We start from the raw sequence: 25,972 nt of genomic DNA, 5'->3' as shown, positions 1-25,972 counted from the left end.
ACATTATCGTATTGCAAATGGGAATGGTTTAAACAATGCTCTCCCTCCCTTTATTTTTAACCTGTGCACAATGTGGGGTGTGTGTGAGAGATTAACTCTACCAAGAGTAACTGTTGCACTTCTAATGCCCTTGGGCATCCATAGATGAACATAATGTTTGAGTAATAATAGTAGCAGTAGTAGTAGTAGTAGTAGTAGTAGTAGTAGTAGTAGTAATATATGCCATGCATCTGATTGGGTTGCCCCAGCCACTGTGGGTGGCTTCCAACAAATTAAACACAGTAAAACATCAAACATTAAGAACTTCCCTATACAGGACTCCTTTCAGATGTCTTCTAAAAGTCAGATACAGTGGTACCTCAGGTTACAGATGCTTCAGGTTACAGACGCTTCAGGTCACAGACTCCGCTAACCCAGAAATAGTACCTCGGGTTAAGAATTTTGCTTCAAGATGAGAACAGAAATCGCATGGTGGCACAGTGGCAGTGGGTGGCCCCATTAGCTAAAGTGGTACCTCAGGTTAAGAACAGTTTCAGGTTAAGAACGGACCTCCAGAATGAATTAAGTTCTTAACCCGATGTACCACTGTAGTTGTTTCTTTCCTTGACTGAGAAAGCTCTCTGTCTGGTTTCCTGTAGCTTCACATCTTGCATTGAGAGAACCACCAGCAGACCCTCAGAGCTGGATCTCAGTGTCTGCACTGAATGATGCAGGTGGAGACTCTCCTTCAGGTATATAGGGCCAAGGCCATTTGGGGCTTTAAAGGTCAACACCAACCCATTGAATTGTGCTTGGAAACATACTGGGAGCCAAAGCAGGTCTTTCAAGGCCAGTGTTATATGGTCCCAGCAGCCACTCCCAGTCACTAGTCTAGCTGCCGCATTTTGGATTAGTTGTAGTTTCCGAGTCACTTTCAAAAATAGGCCCACATAGGGTGCATTGTCACTTAGACAGCATTGCAGTCAATGGGGTGCAAGTCAGGGGGTTACCCACCTGTTTGCATTGAATTCCATGGGGATTCAGGTGCAACTAACTCAGGCTGAAATCGTATATACACTCACCTGGAAGGAAGTCCCACTGAACTTCACGGGATATGACTTTTGAATGACTGGAATGTAGCCCAATGTACAGAGGTCTGAGTCACATCTATGTTTTCACCCATCTTAGTCTCTGGCAATGTTCACCAATTGGCATGTGGCTCCCAGAAGGTTGCCCACAAGGAAATGCATCCATTGGACTGAGAAAGGTTCCCAACTCTTGGTATACCCAGACCTTCTTGTTCCGACACAGCCTGAATTAATCCTGACCCCAAGGTCCCCACAATTTAAAATAATATCTACAGAGCGGTGGAAATGCCAGCTCCTAAGTATTTGCATTAAAAAGCATTAAGCAAAAGAAAAAGCCAAAAGCCAGCATAAATAAAAAACAGTGGAGCCAGCATAAGAAGTACATAACTCAGTTAAAATCAAATACCATTAAATGTCTAGGCAAAGCAACGACGACACATTTTACCTGGCTCCTAATAAATATCAATAAAGCTGGGCCTTCTTGCTCTTAATAGGAGCTGAAGTCACATGACCTGGAATGGCCAAATGCAAATTGATCAGAGCTCCTGCACCCTTGGAGAACTGAGCAGGGGAGCTGACCTGGGCCCCAGGTTATGGGTGCCCAGTTTATTTGATGTCATAATGTCACATGTGCCTCCTGGACCTCAGAACCTGACTTCCAGTGGCACGGTCTCACAAGGCCTAGGACATGACTTCCAGTGCTTCCATAGGCACCAGAAGTTGTGTTGGGGGCCCTGTGGTGTGGGTGCTGGGCACCCACAACATTTTTGTGGGTGCTCAGGCACCCAGAGGCCCCTGCAGTTGGTACCCCTGGAACTCAGAATTCGCTTAATGTTAGAATGGGTAGGTTTTATCTTCTTGCAGTCCATGGGACTCTCAAGCGTCTCCTCCAGCACCATAATTCAAAAGCATCAATTCTTTGGCGATCAGCCTTCTTTATGGTCCAGCTCTCACTTCCATACATCACTACTGGGAAAACCATAGCTTTAACTATACAGACCTTTGTTGGCAAGGTGATGTCTCTGCTTTTTAAGATGCTGTCTAGGTTTGTCACTGCTTTTCTCCCAAGAAGCAGGCGTCTTTTAATTTTGTGGCTGCTGTCACCATCTGCAGTGATCATGGAGCCCGAGAAAGTAAAATCTCTCACTGCCTCCATTTCTTCCGCTTCTATTTGCCAGGAGGTGATGGGACCAGTGGCCATGATCTTCGTTAGAAGATCAAACCTATCCATTCTTAAGGAAATCAGCCCTGAGTGCTCACTGGAAGGACAGATCCTGAAGCTGAGGCTCTAATACCTCATGAGTAGAGAAGACTTCCTGGAAAAGATACTGATGTTGGGAAAGATGGAGGGCACAAGGAGAAGGGGATGACAGAGGACGAGATGGTTGGACAGTGTTCTCGAAGATACCAGCATGAGTTTGACCAAATTGTGGGGGAGGTGGAAGACAGGAGTGCCTGGCGTGCTCTGGCCCATGGGGTCATGAAGTGTCAGACACAACTAAATGACTAAACAACAACAGAAGATCAGCTTCACATGCAGAAGATCCCAAGTTCAATACCCAGAATCTCCAAGAAGGACTGAGAATATCCCATGTCTGAAGAGTGTCACTCCCAGTCTGCATAAATAATACTGAGCTAGATGAACCAATGGGTCTCATTCAGTATAATAATAATAATAATAATAATAATAATAATAATAATAATAATAATATTTTTTTATTTATACCCCGCCCTCACCAGCCAAGGCCGGGCTCAGAGTGGCTTACAAGCAATAATAAAAACAAGATGAATGATTACAATTTAAAAACAAAAATAAAAAACAACATTAAAATAATGGAACATTAAAATATTAAAATGTAGCCTCATCGCAGGAGGAGAAGGAAAAGAAAAAAGGAAGAGAGGGAGGGAGGGAATCAAATTGGCTCCAAGCCAAAGGCCAGGCGGAACAACTCTGTCATAGAAAGGCAGCTTTCTATGTCCTCACCTTCAGTTGCTATAGCCTGCCACCCCTTCTATCAAGGGATGTAGCCATCCCTGTTTCAAACTTCAAAAGATGGGTGTTTTTCAGTTTGCACATTCTTTCTGAAAGTGCAAATTAGGAAGGTCTGCCTTTCAAAAGAATCTAAGAAGAGTCTATTGCAGTGTTTTCCAAACTTGGGTCTCCAGCTGTTTTGAGAATACAGTTCCTTGATAGCTAGGGTTGATGGGAATTGTAGTCCAAAAAAAGCTGGAAACCCAAGCTTGGGAAACACTGCTCTACTGTATCAAGCCAATGGTCCACCTAGTCCAGCATCCCGTTCCCACAGTGACCAATCATTATGATAATATGACCTGAATCAAATTGATCCCCTATTCATATCCTAGACCACAGAGGAAGCCAACTATTCCATACAACTAACTAACCAACCAACCAACTAACCAACCACCCATCCCTAAAAGAGCAGAATTTCACTTGAAAATAATAAATAAATAAATAAATAAATAAATGTGGTCAGCAGATTGTGATGGGCACAGTTATCAAAACAGGTAAAGGTAAAGGGACCCCTGACCATTAGGTCCAGTTGTGACCGACACTGGGGTTGTGCCGCTCATCTCGCTTTATTGGCCGAGGGAGCCAGTGTACAACTTCTGGGTCATGTGGCCAGCATGACTAAGCTGCTTCTGGCGAACCAGAGCAGCGCACAGAAACGCCGTTTACCTTCCCACCGGAGCGGTACCTATTTGTCTACTTGCACTTTGACATGCTTTCGAACTGCTAGGTTGGCAGGAGCAGGGACCGAGCAACGGGAGCTCACCCATCACGGGGATTCGAACCGCCGACTTTCTGATCGGCAAGTCCTAGGCTCAGTGGTTTAACCCACAGCGCCAACCGTGTCTTCCAAAGTTACCACTTAATTTCCTTTGTACCCCCCACAGGCCAACAAAGCGAAAGAGAGCAGTTCACCCAGATGGATGTGTCCCTTGTACTGTCCATTCCATTTCAGGCTTTGCACAGTGGTTTGTCTTTGTAGGTGGGTGTATTTGTTTAAGTGATTGGTGGCTAAATTAAATTCTGTTTGCAGGGCTAAGTTATCCCTTTCATCAGCTTGACCTACACATGCTGTGCTGATGAGCTAGATAAGGTTGCCGCTGTCTTCACTTCATTTATTAGAGAGATAGCACCAACAGGGTGTAAGGGGGACAAGGAGAGAGAAAGAGGTCTACTTATGTTTTCTTCCAAGCTGTTTAGCCTATCTTACGCCAAAAGCTGTTGGGTCAACAATCACAGGCCTTTCAAAATGTGAAACATTGCAAAATCCACACAGGGTTCTTTGTCTGGGGCTTTCTTCTTCTTCTTCTTCTTCTTCTTCTTCTTCTTCTTCTTCTTCTTCTTCTTCTTCTTCTTCTTCTTCTGTAGTTGACAGGCAGATTAAGCATTTCAAAGGGTCTGTTTCCTTTGGAGAACTGAGACTGCCATAGCTTTTACACCTTCAGTCTACATGGAGGGCATCCGGATTAAGTTTACAGCATCGTCATCTGATGGCTTGTGTCCTGTAGCAGTGCAGTCAACCTTCAGCCAACCTGCTCAAGATGGATCCCAGTCTTCCTTCTCCCTTCTTCTTCCCACAACACCCTGCTAAAAAATCTCTTTTCCTGTCATCTCACACCCAGTTACCCGCACGGATCACGTTCACAACCCGAGCGTCCACTGTACAGTGGTACATCGGGTTAAGTGCCAGAGGTCCGTTCTTAACCTGAAACTGTTTTTAACCTGAAGCACCACTTTAGCTAATGGGGCCTCCTGCTGCCGCCGCACCGCCGGAGCATGATTTCTGTTCTCATCCTGAAGCAAAGTTCTTAACCCGAGGTACTATTTCTGGGTTAGCGGAGTCTGTAACCTGAAGCGTATGTAACCTGAGGTACCACTGTACTTGTAAATCACTTTGGGACTTTGTTTTATCAATTTAATAAATTTAAACCTAACGTAAAACATTCTGCATTCTGTTGAACTGATACAGATAGACAGATATGAAATTATGCATTGTTTAGAATTTAACCAGGCAACACTATCAATTGAATTTCAGCTAGGATGAAGAGAATCAAACACAGATAACTCCAAGCCACAATTAATTATGTGCCTGTTAAAAAATATTAATTGTTCAATTATATATGTATGAAAAGGTTGAGGATTACAGACTGGCAATTACAGTGGATGGATGGATGGATGGATGGATGGATATAAAGCTATCTATTGTTTAGTTTTTCAGCAAGTAATAACGTCAACGAGCAAACACAAATAACACAAGCTGTTAATTGCTTGGCACAGTTAGTTACTGTTGCTAGACCAGTTACACTTGCTTCCATAGCTCCTAGAGCCTGCGGTTGCTGGCTTCTGTTGCTGACGTTTGGTCTTCCCCAGCGGAAGGGGAACATTCTCTCTGCCTCTGCCTCCCTCCCTCTCCATTCTCGACTCTGCTTCTCCATTGCATCCACTCCCCTTTCTGCTTAGCTGCTTGCCTCCATGCCTTGTCCTTGACCATTGCTCCTCTCTCCTCGGACTACTGTCCCCAGCTAAATCCCACCCCCGCCCTCACATAATGGAACATTTCTCCCCTTTTGTAGGAAAAGTCTTTTACATCAGGACAGAGAAAAACACAGCAGGGACCTCAGAAAAGGTAAAGCAAAAGAAAAGTGTATCCCCCTTGACTCTCCTCCCTTGAAAAAGTTGCAGCAAATTTTTTTTGGCTTGATCAGAATACAGTGGTACCTCAGGTTACATATGCTTCAGGTTACATACGCTTCAGATTACAGACTCCGCTAACCCAGCAATAGTACCTTGTGTTAAGAACTTTGCTTCAGGATGAGAACAGAAATCGTGCTTTGGCGGCGCAGCGGCAGCAGGAGGCCCCATTAGCTAAAGTGATGCTTCAGGTTAAGAACAGTTTCAGGTTAAGAACGGCCCTCCGGAACGAATTAAGTACTTAACCCGAGGTACCATTGTAATTACTTTGCAGTGCCTCTGTGTTAAAGAAGCTTGCGGTCGTGGCTATTTTCCTCATCTGTCAAGGAAACAGTGGTGCGTTGGTTAAGAGTGTTGGACTAGGACCTGGGAGACCAGAGTTCAAATCCTCGTGAAGGGTGACCTGGGGCCAACCTCTCAGCCTAACCTACCTCACAGGGTTGTTGTGAGTAAAAGGTATTGGGGGAAGGAACCATGCCCACCACCTAGAACTCCTTGGAGGAAAGGTGGAATATAAACGAAATAATAATAACCACAACAAATGTTGATGATATCTCATTACACCTTTTTAACTCAGAGAGTCTATACAAGCTAGAATCCAGTATATAACTTAAAGCATGGGTAGGCAAACTAAGGCCCGGGGGCTGGATCCGGCCCAATCGCCTTCTAAATCCGGACCGCGGACGGTCCGGGAATCAGCATGTTTTTACATGAGTAGAATGTGTCCTTTTATTTAAAATGCATCTCTGGGTTATTTGTGGGGCATAGGAATTTGTTCATTTTATTTTTTTCCCCAAAATATAATCCGGCCCCCGACAAGGTCTGAGGGACAGTGGACCGGCCCCCTGCTGAAAAAAGTTTGCTGACCCCTGATTTAGATCATGGTTAGGCAAACTAAGGCCTGGGGTCCGGATCCGGCCCAATTGCCTTCTAAATCCAGACTGCGGACGGTCCGGGAATCAGTGTGTTTTTACATGAGTAGAATGTGTCCTTTTATTTAAAATGCATCTCTGGGTTATTTGTAGGGCATAGGAATCGTTCATTTTTATTTGTTTTTCAAAATATAGTCCGCCCCCCCAAAAAAAAGGTCTGAGGGACAGTGGACCAGCCCCCTGCTGAAAAAGTTTGCTGACTCCTGATTAAAGGCTAATGACCAAGGGTTCCAATAGGCTTTTCAGAGCCCAGTTCATTGTATGTTTACCGTTCCCTCTGCCCTACTCACAAATGAGGATATACATTTGCATAAATTTGTGTAATATGCAAATTTCCAACCTCTTTTTACAGCGCTGGGGTGAGAGGAGAATCTGCAGCAGAAATTAACTATTCCCAGCTCTTGGAGAATCAAAGGAAACCTCTACTCATCCTTCCAGAGGAGCAATTATTATATAATTGCTAAATGGTATCATAATTTAGCAACTAGGGAGAACTGTGGTCTCTGGAGACACCGTTCCAACGTTTTCTGTTGGCATTACATCCAGATCACATGTTTCATTCAAACAGGTATCTCCTTTGCAGTATCGCTATCTCTCTGTCTTGTTTTCAGTTTATGCTACTTTTGAAAGAGATAAATTGTGATGGTGTTTTTTCAATCCCATGTCTGAACAATGATGCCAAGCCAGCTTGTATTATGCATGTTCAGTCTTTACCATTTCCTAAGGAAGAATTTCTTAGGGACGCGGGTGGCGCTGTGGGTAAAACCTCAGCGCCTAGGACTTGCCGATCGCATGGTCGGCGGTTCGAATCCCCGCGGCGGGGTGAGCTCCCGTCGTTCGGTCCCAGCTCCTGCCCACCTAGCAGTTCGAAAGCACTCTTAAGGGCAAGTAGATAAATAGGTACCGCTTTATAGCGGGAAGGTAAACAGCGTTCCGTGTGCTGCGCTGGTGCCGGTTCGCCAGAGCAGCTTTGTCACGCTGGCCACGTGACCCGGAAGTGTTTGCGGACAGCGCTGGCTCCCGGCCTCTAGAGTGAGATGAGTGCACAACCCTAGAGTCTGTCAAGACTGGCCTGTACGGGCAGGGGTACCTTTACCTTTAAGGAAGAATTAAAAATACTATGCATATATCCCCAGTTTGGGAGAAACTACATCCCTCATGCAGAAAGACCAGAAACTATGTCCCCCCCCTTAGCCAGTTGGTGTTTGACACCTGCACATCTTTTAAAGATTATGTTTAAAGGATGTGCTATGAGGCTAGGTAGATAGATGACTATTATATGTGTGAAAATGAAAGATAACCTCCATATTCAGAGACGTTAGCTGCATTCGAACAGTTTTCCACTTTCCTGATGTTTGCTTATTAGATAAATTTTGCATTTTATGTGTATTTTGTATGATGTAAAGGCCACTTCTAGAAACCTAGCAGAATCTAGTGGAAGTTTAGTGCTCATTTCTGTGTTTTTTTGCTTCGAGAAAAAAATCCATTCACTACTCCATTAACCCAGAAAGTCATTGGATGCAGTATGCTGGCATGTGATTTTGGGTCCTGAGCATATTCAGTCTGCACTGGGCTGCTGCTATTATTATTATTATTATTATTATTATTATTATTATTATTATTATTATTAAAGAGTTGTTTCTTTGCACTCTCACTCATTGCAAAAATGATTTTGTGTGGCCAGGCGGCGACAGCCCCAGCCCCCAGGGATCATAAGGAAGGAATAAAGACTCTGACAACATTATACAGTGATACCTCGGGTTAAGAACTTAATTCGTTCTGGAGGTCCGTTCTTAACCTGAAACTGTTATTAACCTGAGGTACTACTTTAGCTAAAGGGGCCTCCTGCTGCTGCTGCCGCACCACCACCGTGTGATTTCTGTTCTCATCCTGAAGCAAAGTTCTTAACTTGAGGTACGATTTCTGGGTTAGCAGAATCTGTAACCTGAAGCGTCTGTAACCTGAAGTGTCTGTAACCCAAGGTACCATGGTATGGAATTAAAATTAGGCCACAACTTCATTAAACTTAAAGCCAGGGGGAACTGGGGCTCATCAGAGTAAATGGGATATGGGGGTGCTCCGCGAGACATAAGTGTAGCAGGCAGCCCAGCCCATATCCCCACAAGCAGGGTAGTTCACTGACGACCTTTCAGTGTATGGCCAATGACACCCATATATATAACCCCTTTAAGAGGGGACCCTGGAATTGCCGCCACAAGGGGGTGAGTCACCACTTCTCTCTCTCACACACACACTCACTCACTCTCTCTCACACACACATATATAGGAAAGAAAAGACTAAAGGATTCCACCCAAGGCCATAACCATCAAAGTTGTGACAAATTCCTACGGGGAAGACAAAACTTGTCAAGGCAGGAAAATTTCTTCCCGGTCCTTCAACAGCAACCAGCCAAAGACCGCAGCAGCACCCACTAAACAGGAAGAAAAAGTTAACCTGCAAACAAGAAGCATTAAACAAAGGGAGGGTGAATCTCCACAGCTGACTGCCTGGCTATTGTCAGCTCCACCCCCTATATATAAATGGGGCTGGCCCCACCTCCCAGCAAGAAACTTGATTATGGAAGCTGGGCGTGAACCTCCAAAAATTAACACTGAGAGGCAAGCCAGCCCCTGTTTGCCAGTAAGCTCTCTGGGAACTGTAGCACCACACACGATCCTGCAAACGGCACCCACAATGTAAAGTGCGAGTGCTCATTTTTGTACTTCTGCAAACCTCAGGGTCCTTTTCATTTTATCAATACCCCCATGCCACTTTCATTTCTCAATAGTGCCCTGATAGGACCCTGAAATATACTCGGAGTCGAGAAGTTTCCCCACAATGTCTGCTTTATATACTGTATTTTTCGCTCCATAAGACGCACTTTTTCCCTCTTAACATCTAAGGGGAAATGTCTGTGCGTCTTATGGAGCGAATGTGTGGTCCCTGGGGTGGGGGAACCTGGGCTTCCCTCACCGCCAGCCCCACAAGCTCCGGGAGCAGCTCCCTGAGCTGCTTTTTGGGGCTGGGGGGGGGACCCGGGCTTCCCTCACCACCCCCGACAAGCTCCTGAGCAGCTCTGCGGTAGCCCGCGAAGCCTACGCAGGGCAGTAGGAAGCCTTCATCCCGCTGCCCTGGGCAGACTTCGCGTGGCTATCCCTGGCTTTTGCGGGAGGTGGGGGAAGGGACAGAGTGAGGCTCTCTCACTTCCCCCACCTCCCACAAAAGCCCCGAAGAGCCACACACACGCTCCACGCGGCTCATGAAAGGGAGCGCTGAGCAGAGCCTGGGATGTATTCAGGCTCTGCTCAGCGCTTCCCTTTTAATAATTGTTTTTTTCTTGAATTCCCCCCCCCCCCAAAGCAGGTGCGCTTTATGGTCAGGTGCGCCTTATGGAGCGAAAAATACAGTACATTATTTACACAATGGGCCCTACGTGATTGGCTAATTCCAGGATTCATCTATAGGCCAATCAGGTTGCAGATTCACTTCCACTTGGAGCTGGATTGGGTGGCTCCTGTAGACCAATCAGACTGCTGCATTCTGAATCCTATTGTTCTAGGACCAATCAGATTGCTGTATTCTGAATCCTATTGTTCTAGGACCAATCAGACTGTTGCCTTTTGGATCCTATTCAACTCAGTACATAACAGACCCCAACCTGTTGAACTGCAGTCATTGTTCCTTACTATGTGATGGGTATGTAGAACCAGGGTGGTGGGAAATTAGGGATGCAAATTGCTTTGCTTTGACTACAAACTTCCACGGGTGGGAAGAACAATATAATTATACAGCGCCAACTGGTACTTTTGCATTGTCAACTCTAAAAGCAGTTAAAAACCACCAGGGAAAACAAACCCTTAAACAAACAGCCCCATCTGTCTGCTTAGCCAATTTATATGTATATTTCCTACTGCTTGGCAAATAAATAATAATTTAGAAAAGGCATCAGAGCATGTTTCCCTGCAGGACTATAAGTCAGAAGGCTAAAGAATGCTTTTAAGTGCCCACTGTAGTTAAATAAAGGAATCAGCAATATGAACCCCCCCCCCTGCACTAGGCTGCTGGTTCAGACCAAAGGCCTGTCTTGTGCAGCCTATGATCCAACCCACAGCAGCCAAAAAAATTACTCTGTAAAGCTCAGAAGATGGGCATGAGTGAAATAGCCCTCTTCTCCTGTAGTTTCTAAGCAGCGATGGGTGATTCCATCAGTTTCAGGTTGTCTCATTTTCTCATTTCCACTCCACCCGCCACCCCCAGGCTTCAGCTCATCTTTAAAAAAGATGCTCACGAATATGCACATACTTTGAAATATTTTTCCCTAATATAATGCATTTTTATACGTTATTTTTAGTAACGTGTATTTTTTTGTAAAAATTAAAAAGGAAAAAAAGGAAAAAAGCAGAGACATCACCTTGCTGACAAAGGTCCGAATAGTAAAAGCTGTGGTTTTCCCAGTAGTGATATATGGAAGTGAGAGCTGGACCATAAAGAAGGCTGATCGCTGAAGAATTGATGCTTTTGAACTATGGTGCTGGAGGAGACTCTTGAGAGTCCCATGGACTGCAAGAAGATCAAACTTATCCATTCTGAAGGAAGTCAGCCCTGAGTGCTCACTGGAAGGACAGATTGTGAAGTTGAGGCTCCAATACTTTGGCCACCTCATGAGAAGAGAAGACTCCCTGGAAAAGACCCTGATGTTGGGAAAGATGGAGGGCACAAGGAGAAGGGAACGACAGAGGACAAGATGGTTGGATGGTGTTCTCGAAGCTACCAGCATGAGTTTGACCAAACTGCGGGAGGCAGTGGAAGACAGGAGTGCCTGGCGTGCTCTGGTCCATGGGGTCACGAAGAGTCGGAGATGACTAAACGACTAAACAACAACAACATTTTTTTTTTTGTACATGGCTGGCGAACTGCACTGCAAAATAAGGAGGAGTGCAAACTTTTTTAAATGTATTTTTTTATTAAAGATTCCTTGGTTTACAAAAGTTTGTGCAATGTCTCTTTTTTCAATTTACATTTTCTACAGGTCAGTTTCATTTGTTGAGACATTAGTGTTACATTAGGAAGAGGGGGAGAGGGATGGTGAGTGGGGGTGGGGGCGAAGTTTCTATTTTACTTAGTGTATGTGTGGGATTTTGTGTCAGCGTTGCTTGTGCAGGTTCTTGTTGCTATTCGCTTGTGTTCCTTTGGTGGTGAGAGAAGTTGGGGTTGGCCTAAGGTGTGGATGCTTGTTTGTGCTTGGCTGTGGTGAACTTTGTTTTCATGTGTGAGTGGGGTGGGTGTTTGTGAATCAGGATAGCCATATTGATTTGTATGTTGCTGGTGGATTCTTGTCGTTGTTTTGTTGGGCTGTGTATGTGATAAAGGGGAGCCATACCAGGGTGAAGGCATCAAGAAATGCATCTTCAAAGGATGGACATGCTTAGGTTCGTGTTTTAGAGAGTGCAGTTTAGGAAAGCTCACTTTTAAATGCAAACTTTCTTTCGCATCCATATTTCCAAGTGACCAATTTTTAGGAGGACACTAACTCTGTCTCTGGAATGCAAGTGGTGCTGTGGGTTAAACCACAGAGCCTAGAGCTTGCTGATCAGAAGGTTGGTGGTTCGAATCCCCACAATGGGGTGAGCCCCTGTTGCTCAGTCCCTGCTCCTGCCAACCTAGCAGTTCGAAAGCACGTCAAAGTGCATGTAGATAAATAGGTACCACTCCGGCGGGAGGGTAAACGGCATTTCCGTATGCTGCTCTGGTTCGCAAGAAGCGGCTTAGTCATGCTGGCCACATGACCCGGAAGCTGTACGCCGGCTCCCTTGGCCAGTAAAGCGAGATGAGCGCCGCAACCCCAGAGTCGGTCACAACTGGGCCTAATGGTCAGGGGTCCCTTTACCTTTACCTTTATATTTCAACATTCCCAAGGTTGGTGGTTCGAATCCCCACAACGGGGTGAGCCCCTGTTGCTCAGTCCCTGCTCCTGCCAACCTAGCAGTTCGAAAGCATGTCAAAGTGCAAGTAGATAAATAGGTACCACTCCGGCGGGAAGGTAAATGGTGTATCCGTGCGCTGCTCTGGTTTGCCAGAAGCGGCTTAGTCATGCTGGTCACATGACCTGGAAGCTGTATGCCGGCTCCCTCGGCCAATAAAGCGAGATGAGCGCCGCAACCCCAGAGTCGTCTGTGACTGGACCTAGTGGTCAGGGGTCCCTTTACCTAACTCTGTCTCTGCAGGAAGAATGCAGCCATCATAAGTAGCAGTTATTCCACCAATCCCTTTCTGGATTTAGCTCTGCAAAATTAAATCTGATTCCACTGAACCCTTGCTTTCCTGTCTAAACCATTTGTAGCTTCATCTACATGCTAATTCCATGCTAATCCAAAATCTTCCTCATTTTCAAAATTTCAGCAGAAAGCCTGTGTTGAAAAAAAGAAATGGTTTCATTGTAGCCTAATCATTCCACGTATTTTTCCTGTGTAGGTATTAGACTCCAATATGCTTTTTGAATGGCACATTTTTTAAAAGTACATTTCTATAGGCAAAGATTTGCGGAATGGGACAGAATTTACCCAGCTGAATCCTTGGGAAAGCTATCTTATTTTCTGGGACCAGCTCAGCAACAACTGTCTATACCAAACTTCTTTTTTTCCACTATGGTCATCAAAATGTTCTATGAAATCCAGCCAAAGTACTTTCCTGCTGAGATAAATGGTTAGAAAAGTAATAAAGGAGTAAAGCTTTTGCACTTTGTGAATAATAATATCCCACAATTATGGGCTTTTTGGCAGATCTTCAGGTTCATATTTGGCCTGTTGAGACCTACAGTTCTTCCACTCTTATCCCCTTAATTAGTTTCCAGAATGAATTATCAGGAGAACCTGTGGACACTCCATCATAGGAGAATATAAGAAACTGTCTGCCATGACACCAAATCAAATTAAGAGGGTTTTTGTTTTGTCCAAACAGCTCGTGCCTACTGTAACTGGCAGCAGCTAATCAGTCTCACGCAGAAACATTTCCCAACTTATTTCATTATTTTTAATTGAAAAGCTCAGGTGCCAAACCCAGACGCTTCATACAGACAAAACACTGGTTGTCCACTGAGCCATGACTGTTTCAAACTAGGAGGGAAAACAAACAATTCAAGAGATACGTTACAGAGTTTTCTTAGGTGGCCGACCAGTTTTCACATGCATTTGCATTGTCATTACTGGAAGACTGTCTACAGCAATGAATTGCACGTGATAACTGTCATGGACTGGCTAGAGGCAGAGGAGTGGTAGATGGCACCAACTGGGAAACCCCCACAAGGAATGAAGGCTCAGAACCCGGAGACTGGTGGTAGGGTGACAATCAGTGGTTAGTGGGAGAAGTGGGAGAAGGTTTGGAGGAGGAGATGTTGGAAGCCCAGATGTTGGAGGCCCAGAACATTGTCAGGAGCTCAGCCTACACTTGAGTAGGTCCCTGGCAGAGACACATGCCCGACTGGCATGTTCTCTCCCTCCTGGTAATTTGTTTGGGAGCTTCAAAAGCTTTCTTCTGCCTGAACATCACAGTGACCGATGCCAACAGACACTGGCACACTTAGGGATCTGCAGAGTTTGTGCAACTTGCGTGAAAGACCTCAGCAACTCAGCATTTTGGCTAATCTACTTTATTTACATATAAACACACATGGAGCATTGCAACATGGTTCCCTCTCTCTCTAGCATCAGACAGCAAAGAGAAAAAAGGACAAAGGACAATAGTCCCACTTCGTGGAACACTGTAACACAAACATCCTATTTCCGTCACTTCCCACTCTGTGGAGTCAAAACATATACCGTCATGTGAAAGACAACAATTCCATGACTGCAATCATGGAGCAGGAATTCTAATAGTTTTCACATGCATTTGTGTTGTCATTACTGGAAGACTGTCTACAGCAATTAATTGCATGTGATAACTGTTATGGACTGGCTAGAGGCAGAGGAGTGGTGGATGGCACCAACTGGGACCCCCCCCCCAAGAATGAAGGCCCAGAACCCAGAGATTGGTGATAGGGTGACAATCCATGGTTAGAGAGAGAAGTGCGAGAAGATTGGGAGGAGGAGATGTTGGTAACAGGTTTTAGTGAGCAGGGGGAGTCTGTGACAGAGAGAAGTTCAGAACCAGAAGTGGAAGCTGAAGAAGGAGAGGATGAAGGCCAAGAGGCACAGATGAGTCAGGTTGGTGAAGAAGCCAGAATTTCTCCCACCCCTACTGTGACCAGCTCCTTCCCCCACTCCTCCAGTCTCCCAGAACCAGAAAAGAAGAGGAAGGAACAGAGACAGGCTTGCCGGCAGAGTCTCAGATTGCTTGGGAAGGACCCAGGACAGGAGGAGGCTTAGGTAGCTGTGGGAAGGTGGGGACTGATTCAGAAATGTAGAGAGTGGATCTTAAGATTGGAGAAAGGAGATCTATCCATCCCTAGACAACATATCTGAAACATTTGTATTGGACTGCAATGTGTTTGAGTGGGGTTGGTTCACACATTCAGCTACCAATCAAGGGAACAATAATAAAGTGTAGATAAACTGAGTGACGTGCATGCATGCATTAAATGGCCCAGAGTCTGCATCCTCTAAAATCTGGAAGTACAACACCAGTGCTGTGTGAAGAAGACTCAAGGGCTGCTATTACTGATACCACTTCTGATGCCATGAAGGTGAAAATAGCACAGCAGTAGTCTTGCCTGTGGCACTGCATGGTTAGTTGCAAAGATAGATGTTAAAATGGTCCTCCGATTTTGCATGATGTAAGTGATGTGTTTTACTCATAACAAAATAGAAGCATTTCCATAAGGCAAAAAAAGTGGATGTGCTTTTTTTTAAGTCTTAAAGGCCATAACTCAGTGGTAGAGTATCTACTTTGTGTGGAGAAGGTCTCAGATTCAATCCCAAGTATCTACAGGTAGGCTAGGGACAGTCCTTTGTCTGAAACCCTAGAGAGTCACTCCCAGTCAGTGCAAATAATACTGAGCTGCTTAGCTGGTCTGATTCAGTATATCGGGAGCCTTTTTCTATGTTCAGTTGAATACAGAAGGTCTCAGATTCAGTCCCCAGAATCTCCAGGGAGGGATGAGAGAAACCCTTGTCTGAAACCCTGGAGAGCTGCAGCTACTGAATGTAGACAACACTGAGATAGGTGGACCAATGGTCTGATTCAGTGTATTGGAAGCTGCCTTGGAGTCATTCCTGTGCATCGGTATTTTTGCATGGCTTATTAAGGCGGCCCATGCTGGCAGACGCAGAAAAGTCATGGGGAGAAAACAGTGGGGAGGTCATGTCTAATGACAAAGGGGTGAGCTCAAGGTTTGCTGGCCTGATTGAAAGTGTGAGGCTGAAGCAGTGGGAAATCTGCAGCAAGCTGTACTGACAGCTTTTCTTTTCTTTTAAGGTAACCACCGGGGGAGGATTTATTTTGACCGTGGTGCCAGATGCGATTTAGATGTTGGGTCCTACTTGATTAACAATGTGTGCATATGTTCTGGTGCTGAGCTATGACCTCCCCCCCCCCCCCAGCACTCAAATACCGGATGTCAGGGAACTGCCATCGGCTCAGAGGCGAGATAGAGGGGCAGTTGTGTTACAGGGAGCCTCCGAAAATCTTGCAAAGCAGTTCCTCTTCTGGTGAGGAGGGAAGCCCCACCTCCAGTGGGGAAGAGATGCAAGGACCAGAGGATGTTAGTAAGAGCCTTAACACCGCACCTGAGCAAGCTGGAGAGGAGGGAGGCACGCCCTTGCTGTCGCCCATCATGCACAGTAGTTTGAGGCGCAGGGAGGGGCAGAAAAGCCTGGGGGTGATGAAACTTTTCTGTTGGGGGAGGTACAAAAACAGACCACTCTCGGATTCTGTTAGCAATTGAGCCAGACATGAACATGTGAAGCTCTTCACTGTAAATGTTGTTGTCGTTTAGTCGTTTAGTCGTGTCCGTCTCTTCGTGACCCCATGGACCAGAGCACGCCAGGCACTTCTGTCTTCCACTGCCTCCCACAGTTTGGTCAAACTCATGCTGGTAGCTTCGAGAACACCATCCAACCATTTCGTCCTCTGTCGTCCCCTTCTCCTTGTGCCCTCCATCTTTCCCAACATCAAGGAGTCTTCTCTTCTCATGAGGTGGCCAAGGATTGGTGTCTCAGCTTCACTATCTGTCCTTCCAGTGAGCACTCAGGGCTGATTTCCTTAAGAATGGATAGGTTTGATCTTCTTGCAGTCCATGGGACTCTCAAGAGTCTCCTCCAGCACCATAATTCAAAAGCATCAATTCTTTGGCGATCAGCCTTCTTTATGGTCCAGCTTTCACTTCCATACATCACTACTGGGAAAACCATAGCTTTTACTATACGGACCTTCACTGTAAATAGTTTGCACCAAAATAAAGCCTGTAAAAGACAGTTCAGAATCCTGCCTGGTTACTCTCGAGCAACCACAACAGCATCTGACACCACCCACTCACCTGGGCCCCATAGCTCTTTAAGTGCTTTTACTTAAACAATAAGGTTGAGTTACTAATTCTTCACACCTTATGATTACCAGCTCCTGGTCTCCACCTACTTCACCACGTCTCTGTTGCCACTACCATAGCCCTCCTGTCTGGGGCTGAATGTCTGCAACAGGAAGTCTGCTGTACTCATCCTCCCTGCACAATTTATAGCAGGGATTTGGAACCTCTGTCCCTCCAGATGTTGATCACCACAACTCCCATCATCCCTGAGCATTGGCCATGCTGGTTAACAATACATTGGTCAGGCCACACCTAGAATACTGGGGCCAGCTTTGGGCATCACGATTTAGGAAACATATGGACAAGCTGGAGTGTGTTGCAGAGGAGGGCAACCAAGATGATGTAAGGCCTGGAAACCAAGCCTTATGAGGAATGGTTGAAGGATTTAGGTATGTTTAGTGTGGAGAAGAGAAGACTGAGAGGTGTTATGACAGGAATCTTCAAATATGTAATGGGCTGTCACATGGAAGATGGAACAAACTTGTTTTCTGCTGTTCCAGAGGACAGGACTTCAACCAATGGATTCAACAAGAAAGGAGATTCTAAAAAAACACTAGGAAGACCTGCATGACAGTAAGAGGTGTTTGTGAATGGAACAGACTCATTCCAAAGGTGGTAGGCGCTCCTTCATTGGATGCTTTTAAGCAGAGGTTGGATGGTCATCTGCCAGAGCTGCTTTAGTTGTGATTGTTCATTGCAGGGGGCTGGACCAGAAGACCTTAAGGCCCCTTCCAAGTCTACAATGCTATGATTCTATGATGGGAGTTGGACTCCGAAGATCATCTGGAGGTCCACAGGTTCTCCATCCCTGACTGATAACATTTGAAGACAATTTTTCTTCAGTTAAAAGCAGCCATGAAGTGGTGTTTAGGTCCCATGGTAGCATGAGAAACATTCTGAGCTCTTCACTCTGTGCCATGCCTAGACTTAGATCTCCTGCATCATCCAACTGCTCTTAGCTAGAACTGAAGGTGATGGGGGAAGAAACAAGCACTATACAGGTTACTGATGTTCTCTCCTCATGTGTTCTCTCCTCCTCCTTCTAATTATTTCATACACCCCTTTGCCTCCAAGGAGCTCAAGGTTCTCTTCCCACTTTAACCTCACAACAACCCTGTGAGGTGGGTGAGGGTGAGAGCCAAGAGATTCATGGCTAAGTAGGGATCTGAACCATGGTTTCCCAGGTCCTAGCCCAACACCTTACCCCATACTGGCTTTTCTCTTCACCATGGCTTTCTGTCGGTTTTTGGCCTCAGCTGAGCATGACCCATATAAAATACTCTGCAGAATGATCTCTGCTCTTGTCCTGGGTGTTCTGCTCTATGGACAAGAGTGAGCTATAACTTGGGTTTGTTCCTTCAAGACCTTTTCCCCTGAGGCTCTTTCTGTTCCAAACTGTAATTTTCTTGCTGTTGCCACGTTTCTTTGCCCCTTTTGTTTCGTTTCCAGCATCTTGCTGAGATATAAGATCCTAACAGCAGCTCAGACACTGGCCAGTAACGGCTACATGTCATCAAGTTGTGGATGAGTGTTTGTCAAAATGAAGAATATGCCTTCTCATTACCTTGCAGCTTGTGCTACAAGCCAGTCTTGGGTCCTGCCTGTGAAAGAACCAGGAGTTCTAGCAGCTGTTGCACTGTGTAGTGCTGCTGAGTTCCATCGCCATAGCAACAGCATCAGTACCATCTGCGGCATCCTCCTCCCCCTCTCCACTCATACTCCTCCTCCTCCGTAACATCATCAGTACCAGGAACAGCAGCAGCAGCCTGGGCAGAAGCCAGTGCCTGGTAGCACACTGACTGCAATTCAACCAGCTGGCTTGAGAGACCTGCTCAGGCACCAGGACCAGTGATGAGCTGCAGCAACCGCTACTCTGTCATTTTCTGGAAGATGGACAGATAGAAAAGAAGGGAGGGAAAGAGAGTTGAGGACAGTGCACTGCAGAGGAGCCGGAGAAGACCTAGGTAAGGGACATTTCCCCCCAACTCCCTGTTTCTGCCAACTCTCTGCCCTTGATCGTCTCAATTGCGTTTCCACGTCTTTCTGATTTACTAACCATTTTGAACGTATCCAAATTATCCCTCTCCCCACCCCCCCACAAACCAATGCCTGCTTTAAAAAAGAGATTCCCCCCTCCTCCTCTTACCGTCATCACTTTAATCTTAAAAACAACAAATATATTCAGAGTGGGGGAGGGGAAGGGGGAGAGAAAGACTGGATTTGATTGTTGTTGATGGGGGAACATAATCAAGAGACGCAATGTGTTGGATCCAAAGGGAAAAAGGGTTCTTGCTGAGCGCTTCAGAATAAAAAGTGGACAGCAGCTTGGCTGGCATAGCAATCGTTCATTCTTTTTCAGAAAAAAAGAAAGAAAACCCATACAGGTCTGTGTCCAATCTGTTTATTAAATTGCTCTGAAAAATATTCTGCTGAGATTTTTTAAGACAGCGAGGTGTGTGTGTGTGATTAGTAAAGTCTTTCTCAAAAGCTTGAATTATATAGTGGAAAAAGTGTGTGTGTGTGTGTGAGAGAGAGAGTGAGTGTAATTAGGGATGATGAGTTCATAAGCTTCCTGTTATTTACAGCTTGGGTTTGTACTGTTTAATATGAAACACATTCTGTACACTGGGTCGGAATATTGGATACTCTTGGCACAACAGGCAGATTAAGAGCATTTCCCCAATGTCTGGTGTCCAGGTATTTTCCAGCCTTCCTACCTGGGGTTCTTTGACAAGAGATAACAAGGACCGAACTTGCGATGTTCTGCATGCAAAGCATGCATTCTGCCACTGAGCACTGGGCACACCGAGTCTGATGTGATGGGCGGAGAGTCCTGCACTGAGCAATGTTTTTGGCTAAGGCACTGAGTCTTCTTCTTAGATACTTCTTAGGGACCTTTTGACTCCTTCTTTGAACCCTACAATTCTAAGGTTGTAGTCCTGTACGCATTGACCTGGAAGTGAGTCCCACTCAACACTGTGGGACTTATTTCTGAGTAGACGTGCATAGGATCGTGTTCCAGATATACCGTGTCTTGCTATGTAGACTCATGGTGATGTTGTTATCCAGTGCAAATGGCAGTAAGCAAACATTAGATTGTCTCAATGTTGTAGATGTCCTTAAGCCATCCACATGAGATTGTGTCATATCAATAAATTTACTGTGTGCATCTTTTCCCACCTTGAAACTGTTTTGTGCCTCTGTTGCTATGACTCACCAACCAGTTGAGCTACAGTTCCTGTGTTTCCTTTGATTTGCTTCCTGGGTTGAATTCAGTTTCGTTGCATGACTGAGAATGTTATTCAGTTACAGCAATCATTCCAACAGCAGTTTTCATTTGACAGTGTGCTTGATCATTTGTGTTTCGCCTGTCTTGAACAAACCTCTGAGTTAAGTCACCATGAATCCTCATTTGCACATGGGGAAGCAAGGCTAAGTAACTGTGATTTACTCAATGCCATTGAAGAAATTTGGATTCGATTCCTATATCCAGAGACACATACTAAAGACCACAATGCAGATTTTTTTATTTGATTTGATCGCCCCTTCAACTCACCATCAGTTGCTTTTAACAGTTGTTGTTAATTTCACTGGTAATTCTATTGCTTTATTCATTTTGTAAACTGCTTGAAGGTTGCTGTGGTGCTTTTTATAATCAAGCAATATATACAGTAATCTGTATAAAATAAAATCGATAATAATATTTAACCAAAATCAAGTTCTGAGGCAAAATAGATAGAGCAAACCATCACTCAGCATCTGAAGGCAAAAAGAATTCTAGCAAGATTAAGAAAAAGGAGAACACTCAAACAATGAAGTTTTGTACATTTCTTGATTCCTTCCTCTCCTCTCCAGAAACCTGAATTTGAAATGAATTCTAATGGGTCTGCTCAGGCCAAATAACTATTGGAATCTGGAGAAGAACTAGAGAACAGAGAGATGTGTGTATTTTTGAGCAAAACACTGCAATGTTCTATAGAGAGTCCCAAGTGAAAGATGGGGTTGCCTGGTTGTTGTTCCTTAGCACTGGTGAACATCTTTAGCGTAGGTTTGCAATGGATGCGGGTGGCCCTGTGGTCTAAACCACTGAGCCTCTTGGGCTTGCCGATCAGAAAGTTGGTGGTTCGAATCCGCACAATGGGGTGAGCTCCTGTTGCTATGTCCCAGCTCCTGCCTACCTAGCAGTTAGAAAGCACACCAGTGCAAGTAGATAAATAGGTACCACTATGGCGGGAAAGTAAACGGCGTTTCCTTGTGCTCTGTTTTCCATCGCGGTGTTCTGTTGTGCCAGAAGCAGGTTAGTCATGCTGGCCACATGACCCAGAAAGCTGTCTGTGGACAAACGCCAGCTCCCTTGGCCTGAAAGCAAGATGAGTGCCGCAACCACATAGTCACCTTTGACTGGACTTAACTGTCCAGGGGAGTCCTTTACCGTTTTTTTCCCCTTGAGTGTACTGAAAATGTGAACATGGCATCTGTTCCTCTTATGTTAGAAATGAATGCACCTGCATTTTCTGCTCCCTTGTTGCAGGGAGATATAGGAGCACAGGAAGCTGTCTTGCACTGGGAGAGACTATTGGTCCATCTACCTCACTATTGTCTACACTGACTGGCATGAGCTTTCTGGGATTTCAGACCAGGATCTATCCCAACCTTACCTAGAGATACTGGGATTGAACCTGGGACCTTCTGCATGTAAAGCAAATGCTCCAGCACTGAGCTATGGCTCTTCTCCAATGCTTTGGGAGGTCTTGCCGATCAGAAGGTCGGCTGTTCGAATCCCCGCAACAGGGTGAGCTCCCGTTGCTTGGTCCCTGCTCCTGCCAACCTAGCAGCTCGAAAGCACGTCAAAGTGCAAGTAGATAAATAGGTACTGCTCCAGCAGGAAGGTAAATGGTGTTTCCGTGCGCTGCTCTGGTTCGCCAGAAGCGGCTTAGTCATGCTGGCCACATGACCCAGAAGCTGTACACCAGCTCCCTCGGCCAGTAAAGCGAGATGAGCGTCGCAACCCCAGAGTCAGCCACGACTGGACCTAATGGTCAGGGGTCCCTTTACCTTTACCTTTATGACCAGAAATACCTGCTGAAATTCCCTCTTTACAATTATTAGAGTTGCAGAGGTGCAATCCTCACTTACATCTGGCCATTGTAGATTGTCTTTGAATTTATTTTAAAATTCAAATTATTGAAATTATTTTAAAATTTATTGTTAAAAAACCTCAAATCACTTTAAATAGTAACATTTCAATACTGATATATTTTCTGCTGCTGTTGCTGCTATCTTAGTAATTTGACTTAGTTTGTGAAAGGTTCATTAACTAAATGTAGATATTTTTGTGTAACTGGTCATTTATGCGAGGAATGCTTTCCATACATTATAATATTGCAATGTCTGTTAGCATGCTAATACCTGATAACTGCTATATTGTGTGTTCAGTAAATTTAGGATTGTTTCTGGTGTACGTATATATTTATGATTTGTTTACTGTTCTTGTGAGCTGCTTTAACTATGATTTGGGGAAGTAATGTGTTTGTTTTCTCTGGCTTATAGAAACAACAAATGCAAAACCTGAGTTACTACTGCAGTCTTTATCTTTTTTACTTTGGGATTTTCCAAAATTTTGGTATGTTGGCCCTTTATATACTGTACATAGTTGTATGTGTGCCTGAAGTCCAACACAATTCAGTAAAAGGCAGTTTTGAGTATTTCTCATTAAAAGCAATGGAGTGGGAATCACGAGTCAACCTGAATTTGTTGGACTTATTTATTTGGAAATTGCCCCTCAGGGGCAGAGTTGTGGCTTAGTGGTTAGAGCACACGCTTTTTATGTAGAAGCTCCCGGGTTTGATCCCATGTGTCTCTGGAGAAGGCCAGGAGAGCCTGAAATCTTGGAGATCCACTGGCCGACAATATTGACAGTATTGAGGACCAATGGTTTGACTTGGTACAAGGCAGTTATTAAAAGGTAAAGGGACCCCTGACCATTAGGTCCAGTCGTGGCCGACTCTGGGGTTGCGGCACTCATCTCGCTTTATTGGCTGAGGGAGCTGGCGTACAGCTTCTGGGTCATGTGGCCAGCATGACTAAGCTGCTTCTGGTGAACCAGAGCAGCGCACGGAAACACCATTTACCTTCCCGCTGGAGCGGTTCCTATTTATTTACTTGCACTTTGACGTGCTTTCAAACTGCTAGGTTGGCAGGAGCAGGGACCGAGCAACAGGAGCTCACCCCGTTGCCGGGATTCAAACCGCCAACCTTCTGATCAGCATGTCCTAGGCTCTGTGGTTTAACCCACAGCGCCACCCGCGTCCCAGGCAGCTTATTATGTTCCTATAAATATGTTTTCTTGCTCATGGCCTGCTAAAATGAAATGAATGACATATGTACAAGGCTGCAACAGTGCCCATGTTCAAGTAACCGTTCATTATAACTGGGGATGTTCAGGAGAACAGCAGATTGTGAACAGTCACAAGCAGACGGTGTCCTTTAAGAATAACTTTAAAGTTTCACATGTAAATGTTAAGCTTCCCGCTTAATCTTCATTTTAACATTATTGATACTGCTGAATGCCAGTTGTCAAGCAGCAGAGATGCTCATGAAGTCCTTCTGAGCCAGGCATGGATATGAACTTAGAGGGTTTATAAAAGCCAGGCCTAGAGGAAAAGCAAGCTTCTCAAAGTCCCCTCCAAATTCTCTGTCTCAGAGGAAAATCTAAGCTGGAGAAGAATTCATGGTTTCTCCCTTCCTGCCCTTCTCTCTCTCTCTCTCTCTCTCTCTCTCTCTCTCTCTCTCTCTGTGTGTGTGTGTGTGTGTGTGTGCTTGTGGTGGAACATCAGTGCAAATTTCATCAAGACTTACAGTGGGTGATAGAGTTAATTACCAGTATTTGGCTTTTTAATTTAATTTAATTATTTTATTACTATCATATCTTCTGGATGTTGAAGCTTTTAAACTGTCTTCTGGCTACTTGCTGAGTTAGATGTATCTTGGTCCAGTCTAGCAAAATGGTTGTATGTTCATATTTGTCCATAAAGGCTGTCTTCACTATGACACATTACATATTACATTACAATGAACTTAAGAAAATCCCTGCTTCATCTAGTTCACCAACTGGATGCTTATGAGACATCCACAATCAGGGCATTAAGGCAATAAGGTTCCAGACAGCGTGTTTGTTGGCAGGAAGCATTTAGAGAGGGCCCTGGGAAGCTTTCAAGCAAGTCTGAAGGTCCTCCCCCCTGTGTTTCATGGCCAGCTGTTCGAATCCCCGTGACAGGGTGAGTTCCCGTTGCTTGGTCCCTGCTCCTGTCAACCTAGCAGTTCGAAAGCATGTCAAAGTGCAAGTAGATAAATAGGTACTACTCCGGCGGGAAGGTAAACAGTGTTTCCATGCACTGCTCTGGTTCGCCAGAAGTGGCTTAGTCATGCTGGCCACATGACCCGGAACTGTACGCCGGCTCCCTCGGCCAGTAAAGCGAGATGAGCGCCGCAACCCCAGAGTCGGCCACGACTGGACCTAATGGTCAGGGGTCCCTTTACCTTTACCTTAACCCGCCCAGGGACCTTGGGGTAAAGTAGGGTAATCAACAACAACAACAACAATGGTTCAGCAGCATGGCTATCCTATCCCCCAAAACATTGAGGCAGTTTCCCCCATTCCCTCCTGTATTAGAGTCATAGGAGATACTGCATTATTGCCCCTTTGGAAACATCTCGCAATGGCTGCAATGAGCTTGTGCAATCCACTTTCAGCCTGTGGTGGGTTACTTCCCCCCCGCCAACTTGAAGACTAAAAGACATTTATTTTTATTATTGTTTTGGTAAGCCTCCCTTCTCTTTCCCCAATGAAATATATCCAAAGCGATGGAGAAACGCCATGAGAACAGCTCATTCCTGACCACCATAAATCAAAGGCAGTATTTTTTTTAATCCACTTTCTTTCTGCACATTGCCAAGAGAGCCGTACCACGTAATAAAGAGGGTGCACGTGGCTGTGCGATGATGGATGGAGGCCTGCGAGCATTTCATCAGCCTAAGCTAACAATGAAAGGCCACCAGCGGCCTACAGATTACTTTGGGCTCCCTAAATATTATTCCAAATCATCACTTTGCTGTTGACTAAAAGCATGCAGCAGCACCGTGGAGATAGAGTCTCTAGATTACGAGGGGGCTGCGAAAACTCCCTTTAAAATGATGTCAAAACCTCAGGGATATATAAATCTTTATGTCTAGAATGTTTGCGTGCTTATATATTTATAGCTAGACCAGGTTCATGCCATCAGTGAAATATGCCATTTTAAAGCAGGTTGTTGATGTTGTGCTTTTTCATCTCTATATAAATAGAACTGGCAAGGCTATGCTGCACTCAAGGAACAAAACCAGCTAGCTGGGGTTCTTCGTTATTAGACTACAGCTGATTCCTCCATTAGTTTTACCACCTTTTCTCCATCTGCCACTTATCAGACAGCTTGTTGTCTGAGCAAATATTGTAATTTTATGTATTTAATGTATTAGTCTCATTTCATGCTTGACAGTCGCTACTATAGCTGTGTTTCTGATGTCGCTGAAGTTGCCCTCCTATGTCACTGTAAGGGAACAAAGTAATTTTATAGTTGGAATCTCCATTTAATTAGCAGTCTTTTTGAGGAGCTTTTGATGCCACAGCCCTATTTACGCTGTGTTGGCAAACAGCAGAAATGAGCAATCCTTAGCCCCAAATGATGTATCCGTTGTTGG

General features: G+C 45.0%; 1 protein-coding gene across 1 annotated transcript in view; it reads left to right on the top strand.

Moving 5' to 3' along the window:
- The first annotated feature begins 19,157 nt into the window (after positions 1–19,157).
- The window catches only part of FAM135B (family with sequence similarity 135 member B), a 143,020-nt gene continuing 136,205 nt past the window's right edge, over positions 19,158–25,972 (top strand). The window contains exon 1 of the mRNA XM_083621833.1: positions 19,158–19,200. The gene's annotated coding sequence lies outside the window, so the exon portion shown is untranslated. The remainder of the gene's footprint in view (positions 19,201–25,972) is intronic.

The sequence above is a fragment of the Podarcis filfolensis genome (assembly GCF_964270895.1).
Source record: "Podarcis filfolensis genome assembly, chromosome: 7".
Lineage (NCBI taxonomy): Eukaryota > Metazoa > Chordata > Lepidosauria > Squamata > Lacertidae > Podarcis > Podarcis filfolensis.
The sequence above is the reverse complement of the archived record's forward strand: the minus strand, read 5'-3'. Positions and strand labels throughout refer to the sequence as shown.